This window comes from Tamandua tetradactyla, chromosome 4 (genome assembly GCF_023851605.1).
Source record: "Tamandua tetradactyla isolate mTamTet1 chromosome 4, mTamTet1.pri, whole genome shotgun sequence".
NCBI lineage: Eukaryota > Metazoa > Chordata > Mammalia > Pilosa > Myrmecophagidae > Tamandua > Tamandua tetradactyla.
Window position 1 is genome coordinate 20,703,675 of NC_135330.1, and position 26,189 is coordinate 20,729,863.

At 34.7% G+C, this 26,189-nt stretch overlaps 1 protein-coding gene across 5 annotated transcripts in view; it reads left to right on the forward strand.

Moving 5' to 3' along the window:
- The window catches only part of POU2F1 (POU class 2 homeobox 1), a 256,011-nt gene that overhangs the window by 92,314 nt on the left and 137,508 nt on the right, over window positions 1-26,189 (forward strand). The window contains exons 2-3 of one of the 5 annotated variants that reach the window (XM_077156867.1): window positions 4,860-4,972; window positions 22,705-22,805. The exons of 2 other annotated variants lie outside the window; for them this stretch is intronic. The gene's annotated coding sequence lies outside the window, so the exon portion shown is untranslated. Of the gene's footprint in view, window positions 1-406; window positions 2,837-4,859; window positions 4,973-22,704; window positions 22,806-26,189 lie in introns of those variants that run through there. 2 more of the 5 variants (XM_077156868.1, XM_077156866.1) reach the window with 2 other exon arrangements.

Here is a 26,189-nt window from a genome sequence, read left to right on the forward strand (position 1 = left end):
TATTTTAAAATTTCAACTTATATGTGAGACTAAAGCAAAAGATATTTATTTGGTACAGAATTTTTATTTTGACTAGTGCATTTCCTAATATAACTTACGTAGACAGCTTAATTGAACACCGTAAGTACACTTTTTAAATTTTACGTAAGTAAAATTTAATGTTACCAAATTGCTCTCTATAATTCTGCCAAACTGCCTTCCAGTATTATATAGGAGTGCCTGTTTCTCCTGGTCCTTGACAACACCAATCTTTTTAATATTTGACATTTTGATAAATATTGATTTTGTTTCAAATCATTAAACTCATAGAACTTTTACATGTATATAAACTTTCCTTCAAGTTAAGAATATAATACACTTATGTTCTAGTTTGCTCGCTGCCGGAATGCAACACACCAGAGATGATGCCCCGATGAATCTCAGAGTGATTTGAACAGTGAATAAAAAAGTATTTGCAAAGTCCGCTTGGGGGAATGGTGAGAAACGGGGGAAATTCAACTTCCCCAAGTTGAATTCTTGATATTCTCATAAGCAGTGTGGACAACCAAAGCTGTAGGCTTAGCCCCCAGTCTTGGGGGTTGTTCATATAAAACTTAACCCTGCAAAGGATAGATCAAGCCTGCTTTAAATTAGGCCTAAGAGTCACCCCCAAGAGAACCTCTTTTGTTGCTCAGATGTGGCCTCTCTCTCCAGCCAACACAATAAACAAACTCACCACCCTCCCCCTGTCTACGTGGGACATGACTCCCAGGGGTGTGGACCTTCCTGGCAACATGGGACAGAAATCTAAGAATGAGCTGAGACTCAGCATCAAGGGATTGAGGAAAACCGTAGAATGAGCTGAGACCCAGCATCAAGGGATTGAGAAAACCTTCTCTCCCAAAAAGGTGAAGAGTGAAATGAGACAAAGTGTCAATGGCTGAGAGATTCCAAACAGAGTTGAGAGGTTATCCTGGAGGTTATTCTTACACATTAAGTAGATATCACCTTGTTATTCAAGATGTAATGGAGAGGCTGGAGGGAACTGCCTGAAAGTGTAGAGCTGTGTTCCAGTAGCTATGTTTCTTGAGGATGATTGTATAATGATATAGCTTTCACAATGCGACTGTGTGATTGTGAAAACCTTGTGTCTGATGCTCCTTTTATCTACCTTTTCAACAGACAAGTAGAACATATGTAATAAAAATAAATAATAGGGGGAACAAATGTTAAAATAAATTTAGTTTGAAATGCTAGTGATCAGTGAAAGAAAGGGAGGGGTAAGGGGTATGGTATGTATGAATTTTTTTTCTGTTTTTGTTTTATTTCTTTTTCTGAATTGATGCAAATGTTCTAAGAAATGATCATGATGATGAACATGTGATGACACTGTGAATTACTGGTTATTTATGTAGAACGGAATGATCAAAATAGGAATGTCTGCGTTTGTTTAGTGTTTTTTGGTATTAAGAAAAAAATGTTTGCTCCCTTTCACTTAGCAGTTTTACCTCTAAGCATTTATTTTCCAGAAATATCTGCACAGTAAGCAAATGTATACACAGATACACAGTACTATTCTTTAAAACTGTATTTGTAAAAATAAGAACAATTCAGATATCCATGAACAGCGTATTGATCATTAATACATTATCATTAGTACATCCTTGTAGTGATATTGTAGCCTCCTTCCCCCATCACCATTGAGGTCCATGTATACTGACATAAAGGAGATATAAAATACATTAAATTGGGAAAGGGGGAATGAAGCTGTAAATGGGGTAGAGCGAAAAGTGTTAGTTTGTGTGTATGGCATAAGCCCATTTTTGCAAAATTATGGAAATGTTTAAGATGCATAGAAGAAAGACTTCAAGGAATAAATACTAAATGTAATAGTGTGAGTTGGGTAATTTCCTTTATTTCAGACATACTCATCTTTTAATAATAAGTGCATTATAATCAGAAAAATAAAATAAAATAAAAAGCCATGAGAGACAGTCATCTCTTTATAAGCAGTTCATTTATTGTTTTAAAGTGGCCTTTTGTATTAGTAAATAACGTAGCTTAGGATCTTTTAGCAGTTCTATCTTTTTTTAAATACCTAAAATTGTTTGGAAATTCCTAGGGCTTTTTTTTCTATCTAAAGTTATACACTGCTTTTTTAAAATCTTAAATTCTTTATTTCAAAGTGAAAATGTCAAAGGTAAGTTGTGAAATTTCTTTTTTTAATATCTTAGGCTTTGAAGTATGTTGTAGAAAGTTCATCTACATTTACCCTGCAGGTGGCGCTGGTGGTTTTGTGGTGTTTTTAGTGCTCTCACAAGTAAAATTCTTTTACACCAAGAATCATTTAATTACTTGTCCTGCTTATGGAATGCTATTTTTCATGAACTTCTGATAATCAGATGCTCTCTGACTAGTTCAGTAAATACAGTGTATCAGAAAAGAAACACGTTTTTAGCACACAATTCATTTTGTTGCTTTTTCATCTCTTTTATTACTTGTTACAATTTCTGGGAAAATTGGATTTATTTCAGCATTGAATGATGCTTTCTCCCTAATTTAAAATCCCAAAACTTCATCAAAACTGGAGGAACTAATTTTTTTCAAATGAATTCTGTTTGAAGTCCTTCCTTTCCCCTTCTCTTTGTGTGTCTGACTCCCCCTCTCTTTTCCCTTTCTTTCTCTCAGTCTGTCAAGTTCAAGAGCAGCTCAGATGCCATGAATTAAGTGAAGCACAAAAGGGGGAAAGGAGACCCTTTTGAAGAACAAAGGCCTCCCATTAGGCTGCCATGTTCTTTTTTGACCAAAAGTGCACCCTGCATGGTTTCTATTGTTGTTCACATGCTCTGCACATAAGGTAAATACAGTAGATCCTCATTACCTCACGTTTTCTTCCTCTTCCTCCTGTACCACACACAGCCAGTGAAGCGTCAAGTCTTTGATGTCTTTAGGCATTCTTATACAGTTGCTTTATTTCCTTTTGAAAAACTACAGGGGTAGGAATGGAAGTGTGGAGAGCAGTATACACCAAGTAAAACCTTGCAAGGAGGGAAAATTAGCTGTTAGAGAAGCAACCAAGAATCCAGGGCAGATGCAAAGAACCAGATACTTTATGGCTATCATTCTTTTACTTTGAACCTCTTAATATCCTGTGTATATATATTTTATAATGTTGATTTGTATTCTCCATAGATTATGATTTAGCGTCTTCTCTCTTTATCCATGTAACAAAACAGGCAAATGGGAATAAATTTAATTGCTGAGAACAATGCTAATAGTGAAAAAGAGAAATTCTTGCTTATCTATCTACTCTTACTTCTCATTGTATATTTGCTTTTTGCTTTTACGTATATGGCTTGTAGACCAACATTACTTTTCATTGAGATTGAACTGAAAAATAACAGAAAAATAAAAACTTTAAATGGGAAATAAGAAAAGTGATAACTTATGTAAAACTAAACTTAAATTTTGAGAGCATAATTATTAAGATTTCATTTTCCACATACTTCATTTGCAATTATTGTTAAGTTGTTTTAATGTTGCTGATGATGCCAGTTGCTTTTGCAAAGAAGTTTGTGGTTCTGGATATTTGTCTACTGTTAATCATTGAGAAAAACACTATCATGTTAGCAAGTCTATTGAAAAAGCTAGAGAATTCTTTAATTCACTGAGAAGAAGATGTATCTGATGACTGTGGATTGAGACTATAATTTTACTTATTTTTATTCTTTCAAAGAAATTGGACAGCCAGTAAGTGGTTTGGGGTAAGGTTTGTTTGGGCAGTGTCAAAGAGAGGGAAGAGAGAGGCTAATGAAAGGGGGAGAAGGAATATTCTTCCCATTTTTTAAGTACTATTTTCAAATTAAAACTTTTATTTAATTTTTATTAAATTAGAGTGAAGAATAAGATTTGAACTTCTGATAGGTATGTTTTCTTTTTATCTGATATTAAACTACTGGTGGGCAGTTAGTCTAAACATAGGTGACCATCTTGAGCTCTCCCTGAGTTTGTGAGTCAGCCTTTTTATGGGGTTTAGAGGTGATATTGTAGAGTTAAACCGAGAAGTAAAAAGTTAAAGAAATTATTTTCTTGTCAGAGCAGTAATACCATTTTATTTTGACAATTTCACGAGGACATTTTTAGTATTTCTATTTTTTCCCCAAAGTATTCAAATAAAAAAGTATTGCATATTTAAACCCTCTTTTGGCCCTATGGATTTCTTTTCACATTAAAACCTGCCCAGTGCACATGAAATAAAAAAAATGAGATATGTTAACTGTTTGAGGAAATGTCATTCTTGACCTTTAATGGATCCTGCATGTTGCTTTTCAGGAACCACAGCCCTTGGTTTCTTGTTTTGGCATACTGGAGTCTGCAAGAATCCACTTGGCAGCAGAAATAAAAGCAGTGAGCTTCTTGCTTTAAATTATGCAGGAAATTACCATTTCTCCTGTCTATGTAGGGTCTTTTAAAGATACAGTGAGCAAGTCTCAGAGGAGAAGAAGAGAGAGAGAGAGCGAGCGAGAGAGCGCGAGAAAGAAAAGAAGAGGGGGGAGAGAGAGATTTCGAGTTCTAATCGGTTCTGTTCTTTTGTAATCTGGTCATACATTGGATTATTTTTCTGCTTTTGTTTCTTGGGGTGGGATCTGTCTTCAGAAGTCACTTCACAGTCAAACAGCTTGCTAAACTGTTTATTTTTGCTGTTACAGTTATGCTGTATTTACTGAGAACAGTTTTAATATAAGTTCTTTTAAACACTTATTGTTTATGGATGGAGAAATGGAGAGTGATATCTCATTATTTAATGTTCTTTCTCCCGCCCACCACCTTTCAACAACACAATTCTGCCACCTTTACCATATGGTTTTCATTTACTCTAGGATGTTTCTCTATGTTACTCTGAGAGATCCCCTGTGCCAGAGACTGTATACATCTACATGGTTCCCAGTTAAAGTCACTTTTATGAAATAAATGAATTCATGAAGCTTTTCAGGTTTGTGATTGTGCCTTTCCAAGTTTCTGTTGATTTTAACATATTTCATATATTTTACTGTGATGAGCTGAAATATGTTTTCATTCTTTTAATTATTTAAATAATCTTTTAGGACCTTGTGGCTTTAAATTTAAAGAGATGTAAATTTTAAAAGCATTGTCCTAATAATAATAACAATACATTTTCTTTTTTGGTTTTATTTTTAAAAAACACCTAACTGAGTAAGTGGATAGAATAGCAGTTTGAGCAGTTGACTAGCTCTTTTCATTAGTTTCCTTAACAGTCATTTGAACGGTGACCGGAGAGATTTTAAACATTAAACTCGTTTGTGTCTAAAACTTGCCTTCTCAGCAAGGCAGCCTAACTACTAAGACCTCACAGGAGTTGCTCATTGTATAAAATTAGTCTTAAAAGATGGTTGAAAAAGAAAGGGTATAATAAGATTGGTCAGCCCTTATTTATTAAAAGATTAAGCAGGAGGTTTGGAGCATCAAGAAAGTTAGACTTTTTTTTTTAAATTGAAATAGATGTGGTTTTTTTTTTCTGACATGCACTGATTTAAAAAAATGTTTTTTTATTATGAAATATAACATATACAAAGAAAAGAAATAAAAAGCAATAATTTTCAGAGTATACTTCAACAAATAGTTACAGAAGAGAATCCAGAGTTTGTTATGGGTTACCCTTCCACTATTTCAGATTTTTCCCTCTAGCTGCTCCAAAACACTGGAAACTAGAAGGAATATATCAGTATAGTGGTTCAGCAGTCATACTTATTTTTTAAATCCTATTTTGTCTGTTATATCCCCTCTTTCTCCCCATCTTTAGGGCCTTTAAGCCATGCCCATTCTGACTTTCTCATGTTGAGAAGGAATGTCGACACTAAAGAATGGGGGATGTAATTAATTGATAATCTCGGAGAGGCTGGTCCCTCTGGGTTTCAGGATTTATCTGGCCTCGGAACCCTGTGGACATTAAAGGTTCCAGGAAAGCAAACAGTACATGAACTTTTTATAAAGTCTCAGAGCCCAAGATGTTCTTACCAGTTAACAGAAGTGATGTTGGTTGATGTTTAGCAAACCATAGCAATTGGCACTCTATAACTGAAGCTTGCATAAGAGTAGCCTCCAGAATAGTCTCTTGACACCAGTTGATCTTAGTCACTGATGCCTTACTTATTACACTTCTTTCCCCACTTTTGGTCAGGAAGGTGTTGTTGATCCTATGGTGCCAGGGCCAGTCTAATCCCAGGGAGTCACACCCCTCGTTGTCAGGAAGATTTTCACCCCTGAATGTCATGTCGCACGTAAGGGAGAGGGATGTAATTTTCCTTGCTGAGTTGGGCCTAGAGAGAGAGAGGTCACATCTGAGCAACAAAAGATGCTTCCTGTAAGCAACTCTTAGGCCTTGTTATAGGTAGTCTTAGCTTCTCCACTGTGACATGCATTGATTTTGATTTTAAAACATTCAAGGGACAAGCAAGCTCTGTGCTTTGAGGAGAGGAATGTGCAAGGAGGGAAAGAATCTGATGAAATGAGGATTTCAGAAAGTTTCTGTGCAAGACTAGGAACTGGGAGTGGAGAGAAGCAATTAATGAAATCTCAGAAAAGTAAATTAAAATATTTTATAGACGTGTAAATTTTTATTTCCATAAACATTTGTAAATTTTTGTTTCCTCAGACAATAAAGAGTATTATGCAGGGGTGGGCAAACAGTGGTTCTTGGTCAAATCATTCATGCTTTGTATTTTTCTATGGTCCATGAGTTAAGAATGATTTTTACATTTTTAAATGACTGAAAAAAAAATCAGAAGAACCATAAAATTTCCTGTTACATGAAAATTATCTGAAATTCAAATTTTAGTGTTATAAATAAGATGTGATTGGAACACAGCCATGTCCATTTGAGCATGTGTTGTCCTTGGTTCTATTCTGTGGCTGCTTTGGTACTGCACAGGCCGAGGTGAATTGTTGCAACAGAGATCTTCTGGCCTGCAAAGACTAAAATGTCACCATCGGGCCTTTTACACAGAAAGTTTGCTTCCCCTGAAACAGTGGACTGCCTGCAGTGTGTTAGAGTGAACAATATAATTAAGACTGGGAACGTTTGCCACTAATAAGTTTGTTTTCTATATTCTTAAATTTGCCCATCAGAAAAAAAGGCATTTTTCTAATGAGTGTCATTAATTTTGCAAACTACTAAAGTAGTAAATATTACCTTTTTTTTTATTAGATAACTCTGGCTCCTTAAGTATATTCCTCATTCACCAGGACTTAAACTTCAGAACTCAGTCTGCTGAGAGTTCTATTGCTCTCTGCTTTGGAACAGGCGAATTTACATTGCTTGAATATCAGAAGAGCTATCTACTGTTGTATGAAAAGCTTGAGAATTTAGATTTACACAGGCAAATTTTGCCCCATTGGAGATAAGCTCATGGAGATGGGATCAATTTTTTCCAAAAGCATTATGGTTTCCAAAATTTATAAATCAGCATTTCTGTTTTTAAATGCATTAAGAGGGTCACATTCTAGACTTATTCTTTAAAACAGAAGTAGTTTCTGTTCCTACCCTACCTACCATACCAGTAAAGGTATAGTAGTTGGGAATGTAATTGGTAACTCTCCTGGGCTTTTATATGAAAAGTTATGACTTACTGATTTGCCTCCATGGAGGGAGTAGTAGGGATAAGAATTTGAACTTGTAGTCAGTTTTTCCTGATTCTTTCTTCATATCAGCTTCACGTGGTTAAGACAAAATGAGGGATTTAGAAATGCGATAGGTAAATAAATTACTGGGTCTGACAAAAGTATAAATGTTGTGGTTAAAAAAAAGAGTGTTTTAATTTTCTTGTCTTCCCCTCTAAAAAACTGAGCCTGAGCCAGGGCACATTGTTCATGAGTAATTTTTATATTAAAAAAAAGTAATTGTAGATCAAACTCCTGGTTTATTCTGAACACCCACAGGCTGCAAACTAAAAATAATGTTGTAGCTTTCTTTTTTCCAACTAGATTTTCTTGTTCATTCATAATATCTGAGCAGTGATGGAGTAATAAGGTTGACATTTTACTTTATTTTAATATAGTTCATATTGTAATTATTTAACTTTTTTTTGCTATGCTACAAAGTAGTAAAAACTTATATACACATTTTTTGCCTTAGTCATTAGACCTGTCATCTCCAGCATGTAATATTTTGCTGTTAATCCACTGCTTCTGTCTGCTTTCTCCCTTCTTTGAACTTTTAGGAAGTTTAAATGTAATGTACCTTGGTGAAGAATGAAGCTATCAAGAGTCCATGTGACTATAGAACTAATAACATAATTCAACTTGGTTATTTTGTATAATTTCCTAACTCCTTTCCTTTCATTCTATGTCTTTGAGTATTACCTGGAATTTACCTATTCTGGCAAATTTCTGTAGGAGATGTAGGAATATCAAGAGGGTGGATTTGATTTTAAATAGGAAGTTACCTATTCCTGTTATTTTATTGACTTCGCTTTAAATGAGTTTGCTGTGTATTTGGCTGTACTCTGAACTAGAAACCAAAGGTCTACCTACTACACTGAATTTTAACACAGTTAATGCATTTGCTAACTACTAGGATTTCTTCTCTGTAGACTCAGCTGTGTTACCAAAAGGGTTGGGGAGTTAAAACTTAATTTTAATTTTACAATGTGTTATAGGAGCATGAGGAAAACTTTAAAGATAAGAGATATGACTCAGAGTAGGGAGAAATGGAATTCTTGGTAGAGGGAACTTCAGCCTAAATGTTCCAAAGCAAACAGATATTGATGGGAGTTAGAGAATGATGGATGGAAGTAAACAGTGGGTTTAGCAAGCAAGTTTACTTCTAGAGTGAGAAAAAGATGGTAATATTTGGAAACGTGGGCAAAGAACTGACTTGATAAAATGATTTGGACTTAAAGCATAGTGTCAGTTTGTGATATGAGTAATAATGAAGCTTTCTTCTGTTGCTCTTTTGAAATTAAAAATGGATTTGATAATCAAGCATCAAGTAGAGACATGAATGAAGGATGACATCGTCCATGCTTTAAAACTTCAACTTCTGTGTGAGACTAAAGGAAGAGATGTTTGTTTGCTGCAAAATTTATGTTTTGGGTAGTGTGTTTCCTAATTAACTTGTATGGTCAGTTTAGGTAATACCATTAAGTACAGGGACTCTTGAATAGGGCATGAGATTTTGTTGGTTTGTCCAGTTTAGTGTGATGCCCTGATAAATCACAGAGTGATTTGGACAGTGAATAAACAAATATTTGCAAATTCCCCTTGGGGGAATGCGGAAAAGGGGGCAATATTCAGCTTCCCCAGTGGAAGAATTTTTGATATGCTAGCAAACCTACTTAGAATTAGGCCTAAGAGTCACCCCCGAAGAACTCTTGTTGCTCAGATATGGTCTCTATCTCTAAGCCAACACAGCAAGTGAACTCATTGTTCCCGTCCCCCCGCCCCCCACGTGGGACATACTCCTAGGGGTGTAGACTCCCTGGCAATGTGGGACGGAAATCCCAGGATGAGACAGAACCCGGCATTACGGGATTGAGAAAGCTTCTTGGCCAAAAGGGGGAAGAGAGAAATGAGACAAAATAAAGTGAAAGTGGCTGAGAGATTTTGAAGCAGAGTCGAGAGGTTATTCTGGAGGTTATCTTTACGCATTATTTAGCTATCCCCCTTTTACTTCATGGTGTATTGGAGTGGCTGGAGAGGTATCTGAAACTGTAGAGCTGTGTTTCGGTAACCTTGTTTCTTGAAGATGATCATATGATGATATAACTTTTATAATGTGACTGTGTGATTGTGTCTGATGCTCCTTTAAGCTAGGGTGTGGACCGATGAGTAAAAAATATGGATAAAAACAAATAATAGGGGGAACAAAGATTAAAATAAATGGGGTAGATGGAAAAACCTAGTGTTCAGTGAGAGGGGCGGGGTGAGGGGTACGGTATATATGAGTTTTTTCTTTTTAATTTCTTTTTTCTGGAGTGATGCAGTTCAAGAAAAAATGATCATGGTGATGAATACACAATTATGTGATGATATTGTGAGCCATTGATTGTACACCATGTGTGGAATGTTTGTATGTTAAGAGTGTTTGTATGTTTCTAAGTTCTACCATGAAAAATATTTTTTTAAAAATGAATGGTAGGTAGCAAAGATACTTGGCGTCTGAGCTTGATTGTTTTTCTGAGAGGTTTTATCACTGTTATTGTTATTTAGGTTTGTTTTTGTTCCCCAGACTTTTTATAGTTTGCCTAGTTATTTAGGAAATGTGGAAAAAATAACTTAACATTTCCCATTAACTAACTTGTAGTCAGGCTCTCAACAGAACAATTTTTACGTTTAGTCGTTCTGTACCAGTATTAGCCAGTATTAATTGAAGGTATGAACATATTGTTGATAGTTACTGCTAAAAAAATAGCTCACATAAGGTTTTTTTTTTTTTTTTTTTTTTTTTATTTTTTATTAACGGAAAAAAAAAAAAGAAATTAACACAACATTTAGAAATCATACCATTCTACATATGCACTCAGTAATTCTTAACATCATCACATAGATGCATGATCATTGTTTCTTAGTACATTTGCATCGGTTTAGAGGAACTAGCAACACAACAGAAAAAGATATAAAATGTTAATATAAAGAAAAGAAATAAAAGTAGTAGTAATAGTAAAAAACAACAACAACAAACAAACCAACAAGCAAACAAAAACAAAAAAAACCCTATAGCTCAGATGCAGCTTCATTCAGTATTTTAACATGATTACTTTACAATTAGGTATTATTGTGCTGTCCATTTTTGAGTTTTTGTATCTAGTCCTGTTGCACAGTCTGTATCCCTTCAGCTTCAATTACCCATTGTCTTACCCTGTTTCTAACTCCTGCTGAACTCTGTTACCAATGACATATTTCAAGTTTATTCTCGAATGTCTGTTCACATCAGTGGGACCATACAGTATTTGTCCTTTAGTTTTTGGCTGGATTCACTCAGCATAATATTCTCTAGGTCCATCCATATTATTACATGGTTCATAAGTTTATCTTGTCTTAAAGCTGCATAATATTCCATCGTATGTATATACCACAGTTTGTTTAGCCACTCTTCTGTTGATGGAGATTTTGGCTGTTTCCATCTCTTTGCAATTGCAAACAACGCTGCTATAAACATTGGTGTGCAAATGTCCGTTTGTGTCTTTGCCCTTAAGTCCTTTGAGTAGATACCTAGCAATGGTATTGCTGGGTCGTATGGCAATTCTATATTCAGCTTTTTGAGGAACCGCCAAACTGCCTTCCACAGTGGTTGCACCCTTTGACATTCCCACCAACAGTGGATAAGTGTGCCTCTTTCTCCGCATCCTCTCCAGCACTTGTCATTTTCTGTTTTGTTGATAATGGCCATTCTGGTGGGTGTGAGATGATATCTCATTGTGGTTTTGATTTGCATTTCTCTAATGGCCAGGGACATTGAGCATCTCTTCATGTGCCTCTTGGCCATCCGTATTTCTTCTTCTGGTAGGTGTCTGTTTAAGTCTTTTTCCCATTTTGTAATTGGGTTGGCTGTCTTTTTGTTGTTGAGTTGAATAATCTCTTTATAAATTCTGGATACTAGACCTTTATCTGATATGTCGTTTCCAAATATTGTCTCCCATTGTGTAGGCTGTCTTTCTACTTTCTTGATGAAGTTCTCTGATGCACAAAAGTGTTTAATTTTGAGGAGCTCCCATTTATTTATTTCCTTCTTCAGTGTTCTTGCTTTAGGTTTAAGGTCCATAAAACCACCTCCAGTTATAAGATCCATAAGATATCTCCCAACATTTTCCTCTATCTGTTTTATGGTCTTAGACCTAATGTTTAGATCTTTGATCCATTTTGAGTTAACTTTTGTATAGGGTGTGAGAGATGGGTCTTTTTTCATTCTTTTGCATATGGATATCCAGTTCTCTAGGCACCATTTATTGAAGAGACTGCTCAGTCCCAGGTGAGTTGGCTTGACTGCCTTATCAAAGATCAAATGTCCATAGATGAGAGGGTCTATATCTGAGCACTCTATTCGATTCCATTGGTCGATATATCTATCTTTATGCCAATACCATGCTGTTTTGACCACTGTGGCTTCATAATATGCCTTAAAGTCAGGCAGCGCGAGACCTCCAGCTTCGTTTTTTTTCCTCAAGATGTTTTTAGCAATTCGGGGCACCCTGCCCTTCCAGATAAATTTGCTTATTGGTTTTTCTATTTCTGAAAAATAAGTTGTTGGGATTTTGATTGGTATTGCATTGAATCTGTAAATCAATTTAGGTAGGATTGACATCTTAACTATATTTAGTCTTCCAATCCATGAACACGGTATGCCCTTCCATCTATTTAGGTCTTCTGTGATTTCTTTTAACAGTTTTTTGTAGTTTTCTTTATATAGGTTTTTTGTCTCTTTGGTTAAATTTATTCCTAGGTATTTTATTCTTTTAGTTGCGATTGTAAATGGGATTCGTTTCTTGATTTCCGCCTCAGCTTGCTCATTACTAGTGTATAGAAAAGCTACAGATTTTTGAATGTTGATCTTGTAGCCTGCTACTTTGCTGTACTCATTTATTAGCTCTAGTAATTTTGTTGTGGATTTTTCTGGGTTTTCTACATATAGTATCATATCGTCTGCAAACAGTAATAGTTTTACTTCTTCCTTTCCTATTTTGATGCCTTGTATTTCTTTTTCTTGCCTAATTGCTCTGGCTAGAACTTCCAACACAATGTTGAATAATAGTGGTGATAGTGGACATCCTTGTCTTGTTCCTGATCTTCGGGGGAAAGTTTTCAATTTTTCCCCATTGAGGATAATATTAGCTGTGGGTTTTTCATATATTCCCTCTATCATTTTAAGGAAGTTCCCTTGTATTCCTATCTTTTGAAGTGTTTTCAGCAGGAAAGGATGTTGAATCTTGTCAAATGCCTTCTCTGCATCAATTGAGATGATCATGTGATTTTTCTGCTTTGATTTGTTGATATGGTGTATTACATTAATTGATTTTCTTATGTTGAACCATCCTTGCATACCTGGGATGAATCCTACTTGGTCATGATGTATAATTCTTTTAATGTGTTGTTGGATACGATTTGCTAGAATTTTATTGAGGATTTTTGCATCTGTATTCATTAGAGAGATTGGTCTGTAGTTTTCTTTTTTTGTAATATCTTTGCCTGGTTTTGGTATGAGGGTGATGTTGGCTTCATAGAATGAATTAGGTAGTTTTCCCTCCACTTCGATTATGTTGAAGAGTTTGAGGAGAGTAGGTACTAATTCTTTCTGGAATGTTTGATAGAATTCACATGTGAAGCCGTCTGGTCCTGGACTTTTCTTTTTAGGGAGCTTTTGAATAACTAATTCAATCTCTTTACTTGTGATTGGTTTGTTGAGGTCGTCTATTTCTTCTTGAGTCAAAGTTGGTTGTTCATGTCTTTCCAGGAACCTGTCCATTTCTTCTAAATTGTTGTATTTATTAGCGTAAAGTTGTTCATAGTATCCTGTTATTACCTCCTTTATTTCTGTGAGGTCAGTAGTTATGTCTCCTCTTTCATTTCTAATCTTATTTATTTGCATCCTCTCTCTTCTTCTTTTTGTCAATCTTGCTAAGGGCCCGTCAATCTTGTTGATTTTCTCATAGAACCAACTTCTGGTCTTATTGATTTTCTCTATTGTTTTCATGTTTTCAATTTCATTTATTTCTGCTCTAACCTTTGTTATTTCTTTCCTTTTGCTTGCTTTGGGATTAGTTTGCTGTTCTTTCTCCAGTTCTTCCAAGTGGACAGTTAATTCCTGCATTTTTGCCTTTTCTTCTTTTCTGATAAAGGCATTTAGGGCAATAAATTTCCCTCTTAGCACTGCCTTTGCTGCGTCCCATAAGTTTTGATATGTTGTATCTTCATTTTCATTTGCCTCTAGGTATTTACTAATTTCTCTTGCAATTTCTTCTTTGACCCACTTGTTGTTTAAGAGTGTGTTGTTGAGCCTCCATGTATTTATGAATTTTCTGGCCCTCCGCCTATTATTGATTTCCAACTTCATTCCTTTATGATCCGAGAAAGTGTTGTGTATGATTTCAATATTTTTAAATTTGTTAAGACTTGCTTTGTGACCCAGCATATGGTCTATCTTTGAGAATGATCCATGAGCACTTGAAAAAAAGGTGTATCCTGCTGTTGTGGGATGTAATGTCCTATAAATGTCTGTTAAGTCAAGTTCATTTATAGTAATATTCAGGTTCTCTATTTCTTTATTGATCCTCTGTGTAGATGTTCTGTCCATTGATGAGAGTGGTGAATTGAAGTCTCCAACTATTATGGTATATGTGTCTATTTCCCTCTTCAGTGTTTGCAGTGTATTCCTCACGTATTTTGGGGCATTCTGGTTCGGTGCGTAAATATTTATGATTGTTATGTCTTCTTGCTTAATTGTTCCTTTTAATAGTATATAGTGTCCTTCTTTGTCTCTTTTAACTGTTTTACATTTGAAGTCACATAAGGTTTTTACATTTCCCTTACTTTGTTTAAAAGTGAGGGTCAATGTGTGTTACAGATCAGTTTTGCTTTTCTTTTCTTTAAAATTATTTTAATTTAGGTTAACGTCCCTTCCCTTTTCACTGAGGTGGTTTCCTTTGCATGTTCTTACCTGAATCTTACACTTTTTTTTTTTGGTCCTAAGCATAAAAAGCGAGATTTTATTTCTTTCCAACCCCTTCCCTGAAATTGATTGTGCTAAATTATCAGTCTCTTATATTCTTATACCAAAGACGCTTCATTAAGTGTCCCTGTGTGCTTGCTACTATGCTAAGTGTTGTTGCAATAAAATAGGAATATATGAAACTTGGTGCCAGGTAACACTAATGCCAATCATATTGTTAAAGAATTCATATAATGTTCTCTCATCCCCATCCTACTAAACTAAGTACTTTAAATGCTTCAATATTACATCCCCATAGAAGGAGAGTAGAGTGTTTAGTCTTCATTTGAGTCTGGATTAGATGAAGAAATGTAAATTATACAGTTCTCCAGAAGTTAATTTATAGACTGGTCTTTCTTAAAATGTATGTAAAGTATTTGGTAGTGCTATCTCAGTCGCAGAATGCCTAAGACTGTGACTGAATAAGGAAAAGTGGTATAAGAGGTATGATGTACAAATATAAAATAATGTGTTTTGGGGAAGATATCTCATTTTATACTTGTAGGATGATGGTTTTTTAAGCTATTACTAGGGAAGAAAATTTAAAAGTCTTTGTTGTTTTGTTATTTGAAGATAGCAGAATGATGTACTGTGACAACAACAAAAAACTAGTTCTGGATTTCAATAGAAAGTTTATTGGAAACAAAATAGAAATTATTTTTCTACTTTTGTACCAAAATGATCTCTACCAAAAATATTGTATGTAGATTTGGACATGGTGCTTCAGTAATGAAGGAAGGTTCAGAAAAGGGATAATTAAAGAAGAGAAAAAACAAAATAACAGACATGCTTTCATGTGGATTGGTTTAAGAATTTAGGATGTTTTAGGTATTCCTTCAACTAGTATTTATTGAGGAATAGCTGTGTTCTAGGCTCTCTGCTTGGCTCCTGCAAATGTTCTTTGCAGGTTGGATACTGGTTTGTGCAAACCTTGGATTTCATTGGTTTGTTTTTTTTATGAAATCATTCTGAAGTGAGGCAATGTGTTAAGGCATGTTTGATTAGATGATAGGGAGGGATCTTTCTTCTTTATTCCAGACCTGAAATTTAGCTGTCTGCTGACTCTCTTCTATAGGCACATCAAATTAAACATATCCAAATTCATTCTTTTCTCTTTCACTGCCAGATTGTCTCATCTTATACTCATATTTTCTTATGAACACCACCACCTAATCAGTGGCTCAAGCCAGAAACTTGCAGTCATTTTCGTAATCTCCTTCACTCATGTGCGCATCTATTAAAGTACCAAAACATCCTTAACATTGTTCCTTACTGTTTCTTCTCCGTTCTTATGGCAACTACTTGGTTCTAGTCTTCACACGTGCCTCTGGTTCATTTCATGGCCCCCTTATTGTTCATATTCCTACTCAAGTAAACCTGAAGAAAAATGTTTTTTTTTTATTATATCACCCGTGTTTGAACACTTGAAACCACAGAGCTTTAAAGGCAAATTTTCAACTTAAAGCTAAGTTGAAGTTGAAACTTAACATAAGAGGAACTTCGTGATGTAGTCTTTGTCTACCTTTCAAGTCTAGCCTCCCTCATAAAGATAGTGTTTTGGGTAAGTGTATGTTTCTCAGTTGCTATTGAGTTTCTTCATTTGGCAAGATACTGTGGTAGGTTTTCAGAAAACTGCCGAGTTGAATAAGGTACAGATACTCTCCTCAAGGAGACTAGTCAGGGCAAGCTTTGTGGAAAAAAATGGCAGTAGAGCTAGATGTTGAAGGATGAGTAGGATTTCAATATTTAGAGGTTTCTGACCACATGAACTAGTAGAACAAAGGACAGAAGATATGGGGTTGTTGGAGGAAAAAATGAATCTGAGTAATTCCATTTGACTGGAGCCTAGGGAAGGTAAAGGAACAATAAAAGAGTAAGGTTGGAAAGGAAGATTATGGCCAGATAGTAGATAGAGGTCCTCTATGCGCAGAGTTTGACTTCCTATTGTTCATCAAATGAAATACCATGAAAAATTGTTAACAGTGGATATAACCAGATTTGTTCAGTTTTTAAATAAGTGTGCTGATTTTTAAATAGTTCTCCCTTAATATTAACTTGAAATATGCCCCTTTCATCTCTTTGTTCTGGTTCATTCTCCACAGCCTTAGCGAGTAAATCCTTTATTCACCTCTCACATCAAATCAGACACCATATCCTGCTAGTTTTACCCCTGGAACACATTAGAATCAGTTCCTTTTTGCTATTATCTGAGCTTAAGCCACCGTCATCTCTCTTCAGGATTAATGTCACATGTGGCCCACATTCCACCAGTAAGTTTCCATTCCTGCTGTTCTGTTGAGAGCATTCATCAAAACCTCTGGTAGTCTTCATTCTCTAAAAACACGGGGGGTATAGTGCAAATTGTGCCGCTGCCCTCGACCCTTATTTCCAAAGTTATAGTGAAGCTAAAGAATGAGTCTGCTAATTCTTATTTTCCTCTTGTAGCCAAAGCAGGAATCACTGAGGTAATGTCATTGTTTATAGACATTGCCTTGAATTACTGAACACTAGGGATGTCTGTTAAAAATCATGTCAGGAGAATTGACAGGTAAGCTGCAGTGACAAGATGCAGTGAAATAAGAGTTGTGATAGAATACACACTGTGTTATGGAAACACAAAAGGAACAAGTAATACTGATTTAAAGCTTGTTGTTGGAATTGCTTATTTTAAAACTTATTCTGAGAGACTTCTTCTGGCAATATAGTGGATTTAGATAGCCTGAAATCCTCAGAACTCTTGCCCATACCCATAACATTCCTTCACATGTTTTCCCTGCAATCTCAATGCCAGAGATTTCCCCAGTACCAGCAAAGAGGAAAAGAACTGGTAATCAAGCTAACACAAGAGCTGCCCTGTGGGTCTTTATCCAAACCACAGTCTACCTGTTGAACCTCATTTTAGTACCTTGACAGATTCAACTCAACCCTTTGTTACCTGAAGCAGAAAAACTTCTTTTGAGAAGTTTTGCAACAGGTAATGAAAACTGATTGTACATGATCAATTTCTTTAGTTACACTGATTTGGGTAATAAAGTAAAAGTATTTGGTCAGATTGGGGGGACCCAATCAAAGACATTAGGAAAACAAAGAATTTTAGCTAACAATTTTTTTTAATAAAAAGAAATTTTACCAAAACTATGATGCTCATTGAGGAAAACTGAAAGAAAAGTGTATAGAAATGTATATGGTAAATATTACCATTTGGTATAAACCTGTTATCCTTTCACTAGGCACATGTCAGTGACTATAGTGTAGATAAAAATGGACTCACCTGTAACTCATCCAACATATTCCTATTGGAAACAGAGTACTGTGCTGTGATATATGGGGGCTGTCTAAACTTCAATGATTTTTGTATCATAAAGGTTAATTTTTGGAAAATTACAGGGTGAAATGTTGGTGCAAATATACAGGTACACGACTAACTAAATTGATAGGCAAGAGAAGAAAGAATAATTGAAGTTGGAAACCATGACCTAACATTGTGCACTGGAAACAAGACTTTATTTTGGAAGTTTGACTTGCACATAGTATGCGTGAACATAGGAGTTTTGTAGGGTTACCAAACATGTGGCAGCCACATTTCTCAGCAGATACTAGAGGCTTCAGAGACCATAAAATTGAGCTCTCTTTTGGCTCTGTTGGACTAGCCTGTTCCTTGCCCTCAGGTTCTTTTCCTCATGGTTGCAAGATAACTACCATCTACAGCCTGGGAAATATGCTTCCTTGTTCATGTTTAGAGAAAGGATAATAGCTAGTTACTATTATCTGTTAACAGAATAACTCTCCCAGAAAGGTCCAGGATCCCTTTCCTTGATCTGACCAGAGTTAAGAAAATTATGGAATAGAGACCATTTCTGAACAAATCAATAGCTAGCAAGGTGGGATTATTAATCAGGTCTTTCCAGATGTCATTGTTCTTACTCAGTTGGGAAGTGTTGGAATAGTTACCAGTGTGCAGTACTAGTTTGTAGCTCTTAAGTCAAACATCAATTAGTCAACAGAATTAGCATTTTTAAATCAGTTCTGGCCTATTAGTATCATAAAGACAATACTTTGCAATCACTGGGACAGGGTGAGAAATAGACTGAGGTTGGACCCCATTTAACAAATGGAGAGAGAAAAAGGAGCCTAGGAAATAGTTTCCTACATAAATTTATTCTGTGTAGAATAAATTTTGATGTAGAATGAAACACTAATAATGACACCAGGATTCGTTTCTTTTGCATTTATTTTCCCAAAAGAGTAGAATAATCCTAGAAATACATTAAACTTATAAATTGAGATTTGAAATTGTTCCTTAACTAAAGATGTTCCTTGAATCTTTTATTCTATAATTCAAGCATTTTCTAATTTAAAAAAGAAAATGACAAATGTTTTGTTTTGCTAGAGCTTCCAGAATGCAATATGTCAGAAATGGATTGGCTTTTAAAAGGGGGTTCATAAAGTTACAAGTTATAATTCTAGGGCTGTGAAAATGTTCAAATTAAGGCACCAACAAGAGGATACCTTCTTGGAGGAAAGGCTGCTAGCAATCTGGGGTTCCTCTGTCACATAGGAAGGCACATGGGTGACGTCTGCTGGTCCTCCTCTCCAAAATATGTCTGTGTTTTCTTTCTCTCTTAGCTTCTCTTGACTCTGACCTGGCTCCAAAATGTCTCTCCCTTAAAAACTCCAGCAAGCAGATTAAGATTCCCCCTTGAATGGGTGGGGTCCCTTCTCATGGAAACAACGTAATCAAAAGGTTCCACCCAACAATAGGTCTGCCCCCACAAGATTGACTTAAAGGAACATAGACTTTTCTGGGGCACATAACAGTTTCAAACCAGCACAACACGCAAAAGAAAACAAGTCAAATATATGTTCCTTTCTGTTTCCTACCTTGTATGTAAAGTCAAGAATCTGACCTTTGTGTAAATTTCATCATTTTTCTTATCTTAAAACAGATTACAAGATGATCCTGAGAATGAGTAAATAAAAACTTTTCTTTGAATTTCCTGGTTTGTTTTGTTTTGCAAATTGTGATTGGCCTTCAGATTTATTTGAACTATAATTTTAAAAGTACATTTTGTGCGTGTTATACTGAAGGTGTTTAGCAATTTATCTTTAATTATGAGCGTCAGAAAACTGTCCAGTTGACTTGAATTCATCAATTTTAACAGCATATGGCATGTTTGATTTACTCAGTGTTTTTTTCTCCATTAAATATCTCTGTGCATGTCTGGTCACTTTAATGTCACTTAGCTTAGCTGTTTCTTTGAAGTGCTGTATATTAACCTGAATGGAAATATAGAAAGAGTTGTAAGTGGTTATACAGAACTTGAAGGAAAAAATGAAAAAATTTGCTTTGGTAGTAAACGAAGGCAGTGTGTAATAGGTTAGATACTAAAGAAGACCTACGTCTTTGTGTATTTTAAAAAATTCTTATAAACAGGGAGGAATGTTAAAGTTTATGACTAAAACTTCAGATTCATCCCTATATACATATTTACTATCTTGGAAAAAAACTATCATAATTAGGATTACATGGTTAGGTTTGCTGCCATGTGTATGAAGACCTCAGTGATTGAAAATGGGTTGTGATTGGTAATGTGTTATGAATGTTAGTGGTGTAGGGACCTCTGTGCAAGGACCCTCTTCAGTGATCATGGGCTGACACTGGTTTTCTTCAGTGCTTGACATGTGGGAAAGGTGGACATGCCGAACCACTGCTAATCTCTGTGTATCTTTTAGAAAATGAGATAGCAGCCAGAAGGCTCAGTTCATTGAGTTCTGCTTTACATTTCATTTTGTTACTATGCCTCACTTAATTCTGAAGAGTGAAATAAAATAGGGCATTTTCAACTAAATATTTCAATTTCCTCAGAAGTTTAACACTGTAAATCAGTGGTTCTCATACTTTAGCATGCACCGTGATACCTTGTTAAAACATAGATTACTGGCCTCCCAACCCAGGGTTTCTAATTCAGTAGGTCTGTGGTAGAGCCTGAATAATTTGCATTTCTAACAAGTTCCTAGGTGATGCTGATGATGCTTGCCTAGCCCCACTTCTTTGAAAATGAATGTAAAAACATTTATTTTTAATAAAATCGAGGAACAATTGTATTGAATTTATTTAAGGAAAAGAAGCATGGTATTTACTACTATTTAGATAAGACTTTATATTGCTTACCCCCCCCCCCCCCGTTTATTACATTAGGTTACCCACAGTGAATACTGTCTTAAAATATTATATATTGTTACCCAAAGAATGGCTCCCGTTTGGTGGTTGGCATCTCATAGCATTTCATAGCACTTTAATCACCATTACTAGGCTGAAAGCCACTTTAGAATTAGCAAAAAATACTTTGCTTTATTTTGCTTGCTGTTTTAAGCAAAGATGGGAATTTCTTTTTTACTTGTTTTTTTCTAAGGTACCATAATTGGTTTTTCACTCAACGAGTATGAAAAATTTTAAGCCAATCTGAGGCCAGCACAGCCTCTTTCCCATTGCCACTGTGCGTGTTGCTATGGAAACTCAGTAGGGACCAGCAGGATTCAAGGACCACACCTGATTTATTTGCATCCAATTTAAGTTGGGGAAATTTCAAAAGAATAAAAGATCTGTAGATGTGGCGATGGACAGCCATAAAGGCCTTATCAGTTGTTAACCATCCATTGGTCTAAAGAAGGAGGAAATGTGGGTGGGTTTTTCTTATTCATTACAATTCCTCCTCTGGAGGGTTTTGGTGGGTGTGTTAAAGTTTAAATCCATTTTGTGTATTTATTTGTCTCAATATCTTCCTACCCTTCTCCTAAGGTTTCTTTCCTTCTTTCTTTCATTCTTCTTTTTCTTTTTTGCTTTGTTTTAGATACATCCTCTTAAAAATTGAAGATTTTTTTTCATTCTCTTAAAGAACTTAAAGGACATGCAGTGAAGACTTTTTTTTAAGAGAGACAAATTTCTGTTTCTTATATATAATAAAATATCCTAGTGAGTTTTTTACCACTTTTGGAGAATTAAGGCAGAATATTATGTTGGTCTCTACTTTCAGGTATTCAGAGCTACTATGATCCCCTTCTCTCTTAAAAACCATTGTTCCTTCTTTATAAGAAGGCAGTTTTGAATTATTCCCATATTTGATTTTGTTGGTGCCATTAAACCTCAGCTGTTGGCTGAGAGCTTCTTGACATAGGAATATCACTGAATATATATTTTAAAATTATGGCATAATTAATAAGCACTGCATGCAGTTATATAAAATTTAAAGTAATACTAATTGATCAGTTTTACTAATTGATACCAGTTATACTAATTAGTTATACTAATTTAAAAATAGTTATACAGTACAGGTATATGTCATAAAAGAGTCAGTGCATGCAACTCCTCTTCACTGATTGCAGCTGCTTGAACTTTCTCCTCATCAGCATTCTGAGGCCTCTTGGCAAAACGTGGCAGACGACCAGTGATGGAGGATTTATTTCCACACTGTGTGCTCCAAGTATTGACATTTCTTGTTTTCTAAAGACAAATAGGTCTTGTACCCTTTTTCAGAATATTTTAAAGCTATAACAGTCCATATCATCTATTTGTGTGAATATTATATATATATATATATATATATATAGCCATTGTATATGTATATTTATATATAAATAATACTAATTGAAGTAGGTACTTGTAAATCGGGGGTGATTAATGTTGGATTTGGGGCAGTTTAGAAATGCATACTTTAAAGAAAATGCTAAGTAGGCAGTTTTATCCAGCTTCGTAAAAGAATAGCACCTTAGAATACATATTTAAATAACTTTTAATTTATTCTGTGTTCCTACAGTAAGGGCAGGTACTGTATCTCTATTTTATAGATGAGGATATAGGTACAAGAGAGGTTCCTGCCTAAGGCAGCTAAATGTTCTTTGATGAATAGCCCAGTGTTCCCCACTGTGTATAATTGTTTCCCCTTAAAGTATTAGGTTATTTTATACAGTTTACTCAGTTTTGCCTTTTTCTCTTTTTGTATTCGTAGACTGGAAAAGTAAGAAGAGCTTTCCTGCCTTTTAAATTACCAAACTACTCTCAGTTTTCAATGAATCAGTTCAAAGAAAGAATGCAGTCTTTCTGTACCTGGTAAATATTTTCTGCTAATAAAACCTATTAATTTATTAGCCTCTGGTAAATCCAGGTGTTATAATGATTGCTTTTAATTTTGTGGAATAACTGTAGACATGACTTCTCAAACATACACACACGCGCTTAATTTTTATCTTTAACTCTGAAATTTGTTTGATATTTGTTGGGATGATGAAGTGATGCTTGGGATAGGTGTGCTCTAACCAGCAATGGAAAACAGTTTAAGATTGGCCCTAGTATTTAAATTAGGCTCTAGTCTCTTTTGAAAAAATTATGAAATTAGTGCAAATCGGGTACATAAATATATTGTTATAATTGTGTTATTTTTTTCTGTGATAATATAACATTAGCAGTAATACCAGTATGGTAGTATAATAGGAGAACTTCATAAATAATAGTTTTGTAAAACCAATTTAATAGGCAGAATATTATAAACCTGGTTTATGTTTTAAAAATTTAAACCTAATTTAAATCCCGTTCTCTCTGATCTCAAAACTCTTTTACTAAACTGTGAAACCTATCTCATTTTTTAAATTAAAATTTATTTTAATTGTAAATTCTACTGATTCTATGTTAACTGATACTGATTACAGAATAATTTTCTCTCTTAATTCATCCATGTAAAATCTCAGCATTTTAGAGACAGGTGAGGTAGTGTAATGGTTTTAACTATGGGAATTATATTAGCTATTTTTATAAGGTGCTTTAAAGATAAAGGTTTTAATCCCCCCTCTTTAAAAATAATGGTGTTTATAAAATATTTGTATATATTTTAACATATGTTTAAACTTAGAGTAAACTAATTTGGACAGATCCACAGAGATGTTTATTGTGTCTGAATATTTGACCTCATGTTTTTACTTTTTATAGTTATTCATCAAGCAATGATTATTTTCCTCAGGTATTTTAAAAACAGAGCTTTCAAAAATAGTTGACACCTCTAATGAAAAATTGATGTTACAGCAAAGATTATTATTCAGAAATTAATACAACATTTCAAGTTTCTGACTAGCTTGACAATTAATAAAAATTAAAATTAATAAAAGCTGTTTATCCTGAATGAACCTGTAATGATAAAATTTGTTATTAAGATAACCAGAATACCTGAGGTTGCCCAAACCAGGAGAGTCTTGGCCTTAAAATTTAACTCATCCCCTGAAATTCACCTTTCCACAGGAATCTTTTATTAAATTACCACTACTGCCTGGCTATCCAAAAGAGAGTGGGGGTACACAGACTGTAAGCTATGCGATACTAAAATTACATTTTTAAAATAGCTCATGTCATGTAACTGTTTTATTCCTGGTATTCCTGTATGGATATTTTATAGCAAAGAATTTTCATATAGGTAAACTTTAATCAATATTATTTCAGGTGAGAAAAAATATATATTAGATCACCTGGCACTTTTCCATTTTGGGCAGTGGTATGGTAGGACTTTATGGAAGGTGAGATGCATTGGCAGCTTTTATTATTTTTTCATTCAAATTCTTCCTAACTGGCATTTTCAAAGAATGATATATGAAATTTATTGACATTATCCAACACCATGGAAAGATTACAAAAGTGCTTAACTACCCTAAATATTACTTGCAGCTATTCATCATCCTCTGAGTAAAAGAAAAAGAGTTAGGGCAGGGCTTAGGCAGCTAATGTTTACTGAATTCTACTCTGCTAGGCATATACTAGACATATTTACATATGTTCTTTCATTTTTAAATACTTGGGTTTTAGTGTTATAGGAAGTAGAGCAAAGAGAAGAAAGCATTATATATATAATTAATTACACCTTGTTTTTTGTTTGGATGGTTAACTTGTTAAACCTCCGTATTTTTTCCTCACCTATTTTGGCAGTGTCCGATGCTGTTGATTGTTGCCAGTGCTTAGAATCACAAGTGTGTAGGACTGCTGGCTAGTGGTTTTGTGTCCAGAGTGGTATTCATTTGTTTCTTGGTTGTCAAATTTTACGTTTTCAGGAGAAGAGAAAATTTATACTTATTAAGAAATAGTATTTAAAGATTTACAAAAAGAAAACCAACTTGTACTTTACACATGTTCAGACAGTCCTGACATTGTTAGAACTCTGTAAAGGTGATTTTCTAGCCTATGGTTTAAAATTCATTTAAAAAGCATGGAAATATTTAGGAGTATCACTTAAAATTTTTAATTATCATGGGAAAATTTTTTAGAGTAGTACTTATTTAATATTTATCATGTTATAACAATACTGATGTCATTTTTAATAATTCCTTATTTCAAAATAATTTATGTTCTCAGTTTAATTTTCAAAACAGCCTGGTAAGATGGCCTTATGATCCCCGTTTTTCAAATGAGAAAAGTAAAGTTCAGAAGTTACTCATTTTAACTGGTCTTTTTACTAAGGAAATTAGGCATATCATATTATTGTGACAACATAGAATGTAACATGCCTATATTTAAAATTTGTGTGATAACAAAGAATGTAACATAACTATATTTAAAATTTGTTTTCGATACTGTGTTTTATCTAGATAGATTTTATTTATGTTAACTGTGTTTCTAAAATACTTTTAGAATTTTTGGTTGCAGTGGTTTTCAAGCACTTTTTATTTCTTCAGATAGTAAATATGTGAAATGATACCAACTTTGGAGAGATGTTCAACACTCAGTGCTTAGATTTAAGTTTAAAATGTGAATTCATCCTCCATAAGATCTTGAGATTTCCATAATTAAGAATACTTTTTAAATTGTTTCAGATAACCTCTATCAGATGGATTAACCATGCATTTCCTAATTCTGTAAGAATTGTAATGTTAGCAGTGTTAAGTTACAGCTTTTCTTGTGATCAGGGTTTTCAGGGATGGTGGAGGGGGGCAGTGGCAAGGTTTCACTAACATAACAAAAAGCACTGTATAGTAGTTGTCTTTTTTTTTTTTCCTTGCTAAATTTTTCATTTTATTGTAAAATTTCAAACTAACAGAAGAATACTACATTTATTTGCAAGAGTAGTACAAATGACTTTTCCATTTACCTTTTGAAAGTTGCCTACTTGATGCTCCATTATTCCCAAATACATTACTGTGTAATTCCTACAAATAAGGACATTCTTCTACATAGCCATAATACAAAACATAAAACTCAGGGTATGTATTAGTTAGGGTTCTCTAGAGAAACAGAATCAACAGGGAACATTCAGAAATATAAAGTTTATGAAAGTGTCTCATGTGACTGTGGGAACGCAGAGTCCAAAATCCGCAGGGCAGGCTGTGAAGCTGACGATTCTGATGAAGAGTCTGGACTAACTCCACAGGAGAGACTCACCAGCTGAGACAGGAAGAGCCTGTCTCTTCTGAATCCTCCTTAAAAGGCTTCCAGTAATCAGGTTAAGCATTACTCATTGCA